The following is a 10,448-nucleotide window of genomic DNA, read 5'->3' as shown; positions in this document are numbered from 1 at the left end:
CTAGGAACAAAGAAAAATACTAAAACTCAGAGAGGAGACTTTCAAAGGCGCTAACATCCCATCAGCTTAAGCAAGTGCAGAAGGACAGATATCTCAAGGCATTTAGGCACCCAAAGTTGCAGATAGATGCCTAGTGGGATTTTCAAAAGTACTTAGGCAACCAATGTGCCTTAATGCCAGATTTTTAAAGTTATTTAGGTGCTGCAGCACACAGCATCACAATGTCCAAGCCTAAATCTTATTTTCCCAGATGTAGGCACCAAGGACTCTACATTCTAATGATAGCCAATGGGATTTCGACTCCTCCATGCCTAAATCCCTTTTGAAAGTGGAATTTAGGCTCCTCAGTCAGTTAGACGTTATTGCAACACTGAGCTCAGCAACCCCTAAATAGCTTTAAAAATCTGATTCTCAGAGCTTTGCTGAATCGGGACCTTAATTCAAGCTTTGCAGAGCCATAAGTGATCTGCTGTTCCTCAAAGGATGCTAGTCACTGGCAAGTTTTAGCCCACACTAAAAATGGTCTGTGGCGGTAAGAGAGAGTAAAGGAATGGCTTTAACAAGAATGATCTCACAGCCTTTCCTCACATGAATAAATCTATGAAGTCTAACTCTGATCTTCCAAACTGTTTTTTGCAATATTAACTTCTGCCGGAGATCCTCCCATTTTACAGCTGCCCAGGTGAGGTCAGAACCAGGAGCTGTAAATTCTGAATAGACAGACATACAGACAGAGCCTTTGTAGTTCAATTGTTTTCCTAGTAGCACATTGCATGGTTTAAAGTCCTTAATTAGCCTTCACTCAGTGACTATTCCCAAATACCTAGAACAATGGAAGTGTGCTGGTTACAGACCGAGCAACATCATAGTATCTGAGCACCTAACAGTCCTTAATGCAATGGTCCCCAACTCAGTGCCCGCAGGCTCCATGGCACCCACAGGGGCATTTATGTGCGCCCGCCTGGTGCTCAGCAGGGGAAAGAAGCCACGGCCCTGTGGTTGCTGGGGACAGAGAACACCAGGGTTGTGGGCACTACTTCTCTCTGTCCCCAGGAGGAGCAGGGCCGCAGCTTCTTCTGGCTCTGTGCCTGCTGAAGACAGAGAACTCAAGGGCTGCAGGCGCCGGTGCTCTCTGTCCCCGGCAGGTGCGGGGCCGCGGCTTCTCTCCAGCTTCAAGAAGAGAAGCTGCAGTCTCACGCCTGCCAGGCACAGAGAACTGGGGGCTGCAGAGAAGCCACAGCCCCGCGCCTGCCAGGCACAGAGAACTGGGGGCTGCAGAGAAGCCACAGCCCCGCGCCTGCCAGGCACAGAGAACTGGGGGCTGCAGAGAAGCCGCAGCCCCGTGCCTGCCAGGCACAGAGAACTCCAGGGCCCATCTAGTGCCCATCAGGAGAGAGATTCCAGGGCCCCCTGCCAGGCACCTGCTTGCTCTGCTGGTGTCTGGAGCTGGCCCTGAATGGGAATATTCTTCCTGCACGGATACTGCTGTTTTCTTGTGCTTTGCAATTTATTATTTTTTAACATTTTGCTCCAAAATGAGTGGTTCAAATAAGAGACAACGTACGTATTATTTCAACTCAGAGTGGGAAGAATATTAAATATCATGTTTTTCGTATTATTTAATGTACAAATACAAGATAAGCCTTGAAAAAATGTTGACACCTGTCACACTCTTCTGAAAACAGGAATGTACTACTGGCCACAACAAGGTTGGGGGCCACTGCCTTAATGTATTTATCCTCACAATACCACATTGAGATTGGAAAAGGTTTCTGTGTGCATTGTACAGATGGAGAACTGAGGCCCAGAGGGTCAGTTTGATAAGGTACTTAGTGCCTAAAAGTGCAGAGCAGTGCCCAGTGGGATTTACAAAGTCCTTGATCAGCCTCAGTGCCTAACTCCCATTTAAGCCGAAGGATATTAGATGCCTAACCTGCTTAGATGCTTTTCAGCATTCCACTTGGTGCCCATCTACATCATTTGGTGCCTCAACATCTTTAAGATCTGGCCTAAGCAATTCCCTCAAAGGGCCCCAGGGAGCCTGCTGCAGAACAGAGAATTGACCCCACGTGTTCAACGGTTCCAGGTTAGCCCCCTGCCCAAAACTGTCCAGAGCTATAGCTTGCCACATTGTTTAGGTTCCTGAATTACTCAATGATCTCATCTGACAGTGAGTTCCAGGAGATGACGACACATTGTGCAAAGAGAAAATTGTTTCATGTCTGAGTGCTAAAGGTGCTGTCTGTTAAGTTGATTGGGTCACTCTTGATTTGTAGGTGCATCTGACGGAGTTTCTCTGTCCAGTTCATTAGTCCTTAACCTCTCACATGTCCCATCTTTTTCATCTCCTCTTTCAGTGAAACTCCCTGAGTCTTTCCTGAGGCTGGGATATTCAAGGGAGCTAAAGAAATTAGACACTGTGGAAAAATCAAGGGGAGTTGGTCACCTGACTCCCCTGAAATTCCCAGCCCCATTAAACTCTGCCCATCCATGCATCTGCTTCTCTTCTCACCCTCTGCTCCATTCCCAGCCCCATGCAGTAAATGGGGAAAAAAGAGACGCTCTCTCCTCTCTTCTCCCAGCTCTGAGACAGCAGGTGCAGGTCAGGAGCCTGCTTGTGAGCACCAGCAAAGCAGGGCGTGAGCATGCTCTCCTCATGCTAATGCCTGAGACACTGAGAGCAGGACCTTGACTAGCAGCGCAGCTGGGAAACTCCCTCTGCCCAGTGTCCTTCCCCATGCACAAAGGGAATGTCCCGAGCAGGCACAGACAGACCCCTCTCCCTTTTCTCCCCTCCTTGGCACCCTGAGACACACTCTACCCCAGGTGCACTCTGAGCCCAGCTGAAGAGTGAGAGTGTCTGGGCCTGGATTTTGTGCAGCATCCCAGGTGCAACAGAACAGCTGGAACTCAATGCTCCCAGCCACGCTCAGCAGTGTCGCAATTCAGCACTGTTGGGGGTGGGGGAGGATGAGACATGTCAAGGGCAGAATAGCAAGTGTGAGGGAGCAGGATATGCACAGCTACGGTGTGTGCCTGAGAGACAGCTCCGGCTGTGCTCCTCGCCACTACTGCACCGTGTCCTCCGTATGTGAGATCCCCAGGATCTGATCACGGGCTTTTCTAAACAGAGTCAGATCATGGCGAGCTGGGTGTGAATCTGCAGAGCACTGGCCTGCCACTTACTAACACGCTGTGTGGACTCTGCTCCAATGCACTAAACATTCCCTGGTGCGCATTGACCTACCCCCATTTCAAACAGCACTAGGGCAAAATCCACTAGGGGACTTTTAGTGTGTGATAACAGGGTCTGCATGGCCCCTTACTGCACAGCAACCTACAGCACTGTAGATTTCCATCTCAGCTTGCCATGCACTGACTCCCTGTGTGGACAAACCCCAGAAAGGTTCAGATTTACCTTTAATTCTCAACAAGAAGCGGCGACATCTGTGTCAATGCTGAGTGGGTATAGGGATCTGGTTTCCACTTCCATGCTGCTCCCTTCCATGTCTCCTGCTCTCCGAGTTTGTCTACCGGGTGGGGTAGTGCTCTCAAGATCAATGGGATTTCGAAAGGGCACCAAAGTCTGGCATGCGAATTGACTCGTTTAGAATCTTGTTGGCACCCACAGAAAGTTCCTTTGTTCATGACACATTGGGAAACTTTAGAATTAGCACCCCACTGTTGTGCACCACTGCCCCATATGGACAAGCCCTTATTCACTCTGCAAAGACACCTACCTTCCACTGCTGCACTGGGCCTGCTCTTGATTTCTTGCCTCATGCACACACCTGTGTATATTACAAAGGGCCTCCATGCGTCTGCACTGGAGCCTTCTAGGGTTTATAAGGGAAAGCAGCCTCACGTTGGCTCAGGCAGCTCTTGGGATCTCCACTGAGGCTGCTATTAATGATCCCTGCTTTGAAAGTGCCCTCAGGAGGGAATTCAATGCTATGGTGCTTGTTAAGACAGTGTAAACATCATGGCCATTCACTACTGAGGCCTGGTCTACACTATAGAGTTAGGCTGTTTAAAGACATCTTATGTCGACCTAACTATGGAAGCGTTAAAACTTAAATTTCACTCCCGCTGATGTAACTGCCCCACTACGCGGACTTAATAACCCCACCTCCACGATTGGCATAGAGTCAAGGTTGATGCAGTTAGTGTCAGTGTAGACACTGCATTGCTTATGTCGAATGTTATTGGCTTTCAGGAGCTTTCTCACAATGCTCCACACTGTCAGTGCAATCGGCGCGAGTGCTACTGGTGAGGTCGTGCACCGCTGACACAAGGAGCAAAGTGCAGACTCGCACAAGTGATGTAATTACTGCGGGACTGTCTGCCGGCGTAAATTAGGTCGACCTAATTTTGTAGTGTAGGTTTGGCCTGAGTTAGAGAAGAATGAGTTCCTTAGGATTTGGCCCATAGCAGTTATTCTTTGCTGACTGTCTGGGCCAGCTTGCCCATTCCAGGGTGAATTAACAGGTGTGTTGTATGTAAGACCTGGGAGGTAATCGTCCTGCTCTACTCAGCACTGGTGAGGTCTCAGCTGGAGTAGTGTGTCCAGTTTTGGGCACCGCACTTTAAGAGGCATGGGGAAAAATTAGACACAGTCCAGAGGAGAGCAACAAAAATGGTAAAGAGGTTTAGAAAACCTGACTTGTGAGGAAAGGTAGAAAGAATTGTGCGTGTTTAGTGTGGAGAAGAGAAGGGTGAGGGGGGACGTGGTAACAGTCTATAGAGACTTACCAGGTTGTTAGAAGAGGATGATGATCCATTGTTCTCCACGTGCCCTGAGGATAGGACAAGAAGGAAACTATAACAAAACATGCAGAGGAGTGGGGAGGATCACTTTGGAATCACAGAGCAACTGTTTGGAAAGTGGAGAAGCCACTGGATTGGGATTATTCCCCGCTCTGTGACTGGCCTGTTGGATGACCATGTGCCTCAGTGTCCCATCTGTAAAATGAGGATAATGATCTCAAGCTCTTGGAGATGTGTTGATGGAAAGTACAATATAAAAACTAGGTCTTTTGATTATTACCAAGCCACAGTTGCGCATCAACTGCAAACCTAGGTGAGAACGATAGTTCTCTAAATGGCCAGTAACTCCCACCAACAAACATTGCTCCTTCTGTTTAAAATATTAGGAAATAAAATGTCACAAAAAAATCTTTGTTAAAGCAGAGTTAAGGTACCCAATGATAGCTTGGGCCCTTTCCAAAGGCTGAGTTCAGCAAAACTCTGATTTCTGAGAACCAGGAAATACAGAGAGAAGATAAATGCCCACACAACCTTAACTCTGCCCTATTTGTGTGATACCCCAGAATATTCACACCACACATTCCCACTCTACCGTGTCACTGCAGTGGGCAGGTGCTTCCTGCCATGGCCCTATGTTCAAACCTGATCCTAATCCCCCTACAGGATACCACACTTGTAATGTGTAACAGCCACTTCACACCCATTTCCAGCCCCTGAGTTGCTGAAGACAGAGGAGAGTATTGTCACACTGTGGCAACACAGGCTTTTAAAGACGACCTGGCTCACTCATGCCATCCCCCTGATGATCGGGGAAGAAAGGCTGTCAGGCTGTCTGGAGTGGCTAAAGAGCTCGGGTACCAACCTCTGTCCAGACTGTTCAGAAGCAGGTCACAACCCCCACATTGGCTGTGAGTTCTAGACTTAGATTTCACCAACCAAGTATCAAGTGGGACCTCCTCAAGCACTACAATAGCCTTAACATGGAGTCACAGACAGTCCCCTTGGACACTCCAGTCTCTCTTGACACCCAAGTAAGCCTGCCTTTGTGATACATGGCCTCTTCCACCAAAAATCACAATAATATTCAGGGAGCTGACCCCTGGCAGGCGCAGACTTGGCTTCCTCATACTAAGGGGAGATGTCAGTGGGTGCTGCACAATCCTGGGAAACTGCAAGAAACATCATAGGGACATATAATAAAATTAAAAGATGGCAAATTCTGAACCAATAAATACCTTTTTCCATGATGTGCGAGTAGTCTATAGTCATCAAAGTGGGACTGGACATTTGTATGGCTAACAAGAATAATCAGAGTTATCATAGGCAATGACGATAATTCCTGTTACTCTAAGCAGCAGGTTGGGTTGTTTTTCTCTAGGGACCAGATAGAGACACAAACACTCAGACACTCTCAGCTATTCTGCTGCAAGAAGATGACCGCCTTGAGTAGATGCTGAGGACATTAGGGTTCAAACCTCCCCAAACACACTGTGTATCTCCATGCCGGGTAGAGACTGTGTATTGTTACCTCTTTTTAACACTAGTGGCTACTCACAGTTTGGAGCCGTGGGGATGTCCCAGTTGGAAGTAGAAATTGATGGAGTCTGATATTTTCTTTGATCCAATCTTCATTTATTGACAAGAAGTGTACAAAGTCTGACTTCTCTGAATGCATGAGAAACCAAGAACAAAAGGAGCAGCTTCTTTGCTGACCCCCCCAAGTCTCGTTAGCCATCTTATTCGATCTAAACGGTCACTTTTTCCAGGCTCGCACTGGGCTACTGTTTGCCTTCTTTGTTTTTTTCCCTCAGGCTCCCTCTCTCTGTTCTGTGTGTTCTCTCTCTCTCTCTTCTTTCACGCACCAACCTGTGCTCAGCCGAACCCTTCAGCCCACTCAGTCCAAATTCCTTAGCAGGTTCACACGCTATTTGTCTTCGGTGGGGGAAGGGGTTTCTGATTAACTCATCCTGACAGTTATGTGAATAGAAGGGGTGTCCACACATCAGTTAGAATAAGTTTTTTAACTCAACCATAACAAGGTTTGGTCCAGGTCATAATGGCATCCCTCACCTCAGGGGAGGTGCAGGCTTGGTCCCACCCTACAACATCCATACAGCTATTTTTAGCATGCTAGGACAAGTCCTGCTAGCATGAGTCTGCCGACCCAGCCTGGGAGGCTCACCTTCAGCTGCCGTATAGACGACCCTCAGTGGCGCAACTACTGTCATGCCTTCAATTAGTTTCTGAGTATTAATTTGAATCAGAGGCCTAAGGATTAAAGTACTATTCAATGGGTAGAATTTTCAAAAGTATCAAAGTGACTTCAGAGCTCGAGTTTCCCCTTTCAGAAGAACCTAAGGACGAGGGAATCTGAGTCTCATAGAACGTCAATGAGATTTATGCTTCTAAGTCAGCTATCAGAGGAGTAGCCATGTTAGTCTGGATCTGTAAAAGCAGCAAAGAATCCTGTGGCACTTTATAGACTAACAGATGTTTTGGAGCATGAGCTTTCGTGGGTGAATACCCACTTCGTCAGATGCATGCTCCAAAACATCTGTTAGTCTATAAGGTGCCACAGGATTCTTTGCTGCTAAGTCAGCTAGACGCTTTTGGAAATTTTACCCAATGTGCTTCAGGATGAAAGATGCTGACACTTTTCAAATATTCCATGACTAGCGTTTCCTCCAAGCCTATCTGCTGGTTTTGTACTTGACATTGATTTTCTTGTTGTTATTGCTGTAGCAAAGAGGTTGTGTCAACACAAATCATTGACATCATTCATTTTATTTTGACAGCCATTAATCTGTTTGGGGTCTGACACACTGGGTCTTAGGGAATGTGTACACTGCAATGTTAGCCCAAACTCAGGCTTGAGTATTTCAATCTGACAAACGCACATTCAAGCACCATTCTACATCTTTTGAGAAGATAATTAAGCCTCCTTTTGCCATGGCCTCTGATCAGGATATGGTTTCATATGCCCCGGCAAAAGGAGGTACATGGGATCCCCTAGAATAACCATGGGAACAGTAATTCCATTAATGACATTGTCATTTGGAATAGTGTTCCTGCCTGTCCATGAAGGTAGATGCCTGACTGACAGAAAACCCCAGCATCATGAACTTTTCCAGGGCAGCCCACGTTGGCATCCATAACTTTTCCTCTGTGGTCCCCAGTGGCCTGCGTACCCATGGAGTAGTACCTTTTGCAGTGTCTGTACTCTGACTCCTTGTGTACATACAATCATGGCCTCAGTGCAAGTTCTGGTCATCCCAGGTCTGCATGAGGATGGGGTCCCACCAGTCTGTGCTTGTGGTTCTGCTTCAGAAGCACCGGTCTACACAGGGGGCATCAGAGGTTCTCCCAAGACTCATGAGTAGTATCAGTCAGTTTGAGTCTGCCAGGTCTGTATCACCCTCCTCCTCCTCCAACAGGTGCCTTCTTCTGCAGGTCAGAAAATGCCCCGAAATGTCCTCCAGCACCTCATGAAAGCTCTGCCCATTGCCTGAAACAGGAGTGAAAGCACAAGCAAGACAAATGTTTCAAATGTTGACTGTGACGGGTAAGATCAAAGAAACCCTTCTGGGAGCTGTGACCTGAGTGCCCAGACTACTTCTACCCCTGCTTTCCCTACCAGCTCGGGACTCCACTACCCTACATTGCCGAGCCAGCCATTCCCGTCTACTCCAGCAAAGACCAAGGTCTGAATTACTTTCCCCAAAGCTGCAGGTTTACCTGAAAGCAGCTAACAGAAGTGTGTTTGTCTTTAGCACTCAGATGCCCAACTCCCAATGTGGTCTAAACCCAAATAAATCCATTTAACCCTGTATAAAGCTTATGCAGGACAAACTCATACATTGTTCACCTTCTATAACACTGACAGAAAGATATGCACAGTTATTTGACCCCCAGGTATTAATACATACTCTGAGTTAGTTAATAAGCAAAAAGTGATTTTATTCTATACAGAAAGTAGGATTTAAGTGGTCCAAAATAGTAATAGACAGAACAAAGTAAGTCACCAAGCAAAATAAAATAAAACGCACAAATCTATGTCTAATCAATCTGAATATATATAAGATCCTCACCAATTCCAGAATGCTCCCTTTTACAGACTAATCTCCTTTTAGCCAGTAGCAAGTATCAGCTTTAGCCACGAATGGGAATGTCATCAGCCCAAAATGTAGCATGTTCTCACATTCCACAAAGCTGTCCCCATTGGTGTGAGCTTGGGTCCTATTAGATGTAAACTTTCTTGCTCGTTAAGCCAGATAGGTTCCTTCACAGATCAGTGACTCCATCTGAATTCATTTGAGCAACATATATTAACGGATGATTTTTCTCAGGGCCTCCTTCACCTCTTTGTTTCGCAGGCTGTAGATGAGGGGGTTGAGCATGCGAGTCAGGACTGTGTAGAAGACAGAGAACGCTTTGTTCAAGGCTTTCAGTGTATTGATTTTAGGTAGCAGATACGCAGTCATTAGGGTCCCATAGAAAACTGTAATCACAATGAGGTGAGAGGAGCAGGTGGAAAACACCTTTTTCCTCCCAGTGGTGGGAGGGATTCTCAGCATAGTAGCAATGATACAAACATAGGATGTCACAGTTAATAGAAATGGGCAAGGTGCGTTTATGGAGACGAGTATGAAACTAACCAGTGTGATCATGACACCAGCATGAGAGAGTTTTAGCATTGGAGAAAAATCACACAGGAAAAGGTCAATTTCACTGGGGCCACAGAATGTTAATTGCAACATAAAACACATCGTTATTACACAAGTTAGAAATCCGCTTATCCAAGACCCCACTGCAAGCTGGATGCACAACCTGCCGGTCATCAGGGCTGCATAACGCAGTGGTTTGCATATTACTAAATACCGATCATAAGATATTGCTGCTAGGAGATAACATTCTGTAGCTGCCAGAGAACCAAAGCAATAAAACTGTGCAAAACAGCCACTGACAGAAATGGTTCTATCTCCAGTCAGGAGACTGGCCAGTAACCTGGGCAGGATGGTTCAGATGTAGCAAGTCTCCAGGCAGGACAAGTTCGTCAGGAAATAGTACATGGGAGTGTGAAGGTGCTGATCAGCCACAACTAGCGCAACGATGAGGATATTCCCAGTCATGGTCACAATGTAGATCACCAGGAAAACCAGGAAGAGAAGGAGCTGCAGTTCAGGGAGATTCCCGAATCCCAGGAGGATGAATTCTGTGATGATCGTTAGATTGTCCTCTTCTGCTTTCTCTATGAGGTGCATCTAGGTACAAACAAAAATACTAAAACTCAGAAGTGAGATTTTGAAAAGGACAAACATCCCATCGGCTTAAGCAAGTGCAGAAGGACAGATATCCAGAGGCATTTAAGCACTCGAACTTGCAGATAGACGCCTAGTGGGATTTTCAAAAGTACTTAGGCAACCAATCTGCCTAAAGGTCAGATTTTTAAAGCTATTTAAGTGCTGTAGCACACAGCATTGCAATGCCCAAGCCTAAATTTCATTTTCTGAGATTTAAGTACTGAGGAGTCTACAGTCTATTGACAGCCAATGGGATTTAGACTCCTCCACGCCTAAATCCCTTTTGAAAATGGAATTTAGGCTCCTCAGTCAGTTAGGCGTTATTGCAACACTGAGCTCAGCAACCTATAAATAACTATAAAAATCTGGGCCTGAGGGCTT

The 10,448-nt window shown here is 46.5% G+C and overlaps 1 pseudogene; it reads right to left on the bottom strand.

Moving 5' to 3' along the window:
• Nucleotides 1–9,092: 9,092 nt before the first annotated feature.
• Nucleotides 9,093–10,028, bottom strand: LOC127042204 (olfactory receptor 11L1-like; annotated as a pseudogene).
• Between the last annotated feature and the right edge of the window lie 420 nt (nucleotides 10,029–10,448).

This window comes from Gopherus flavomarginatus, unplaced genomic scaffold, assembly GCF_025201925.1.
Source record: "Gopherus flavomarginatus isolate rGopFla2 unplaced genomic scaffold, rGopFla2.mat.asm mat_scaffold_34_arrow_ctg1, whole genome shotgun sequence".
NCBI lineage: Eukaryota > Metazoa > Chordata > Testudines > Testudinidae > Gopherus > Gopherus flavomarginatus.
Note: the sequence above shows the minus strand (reverse complement) of the source record. Positions and strands in the feature narration are given on the sequence as shown.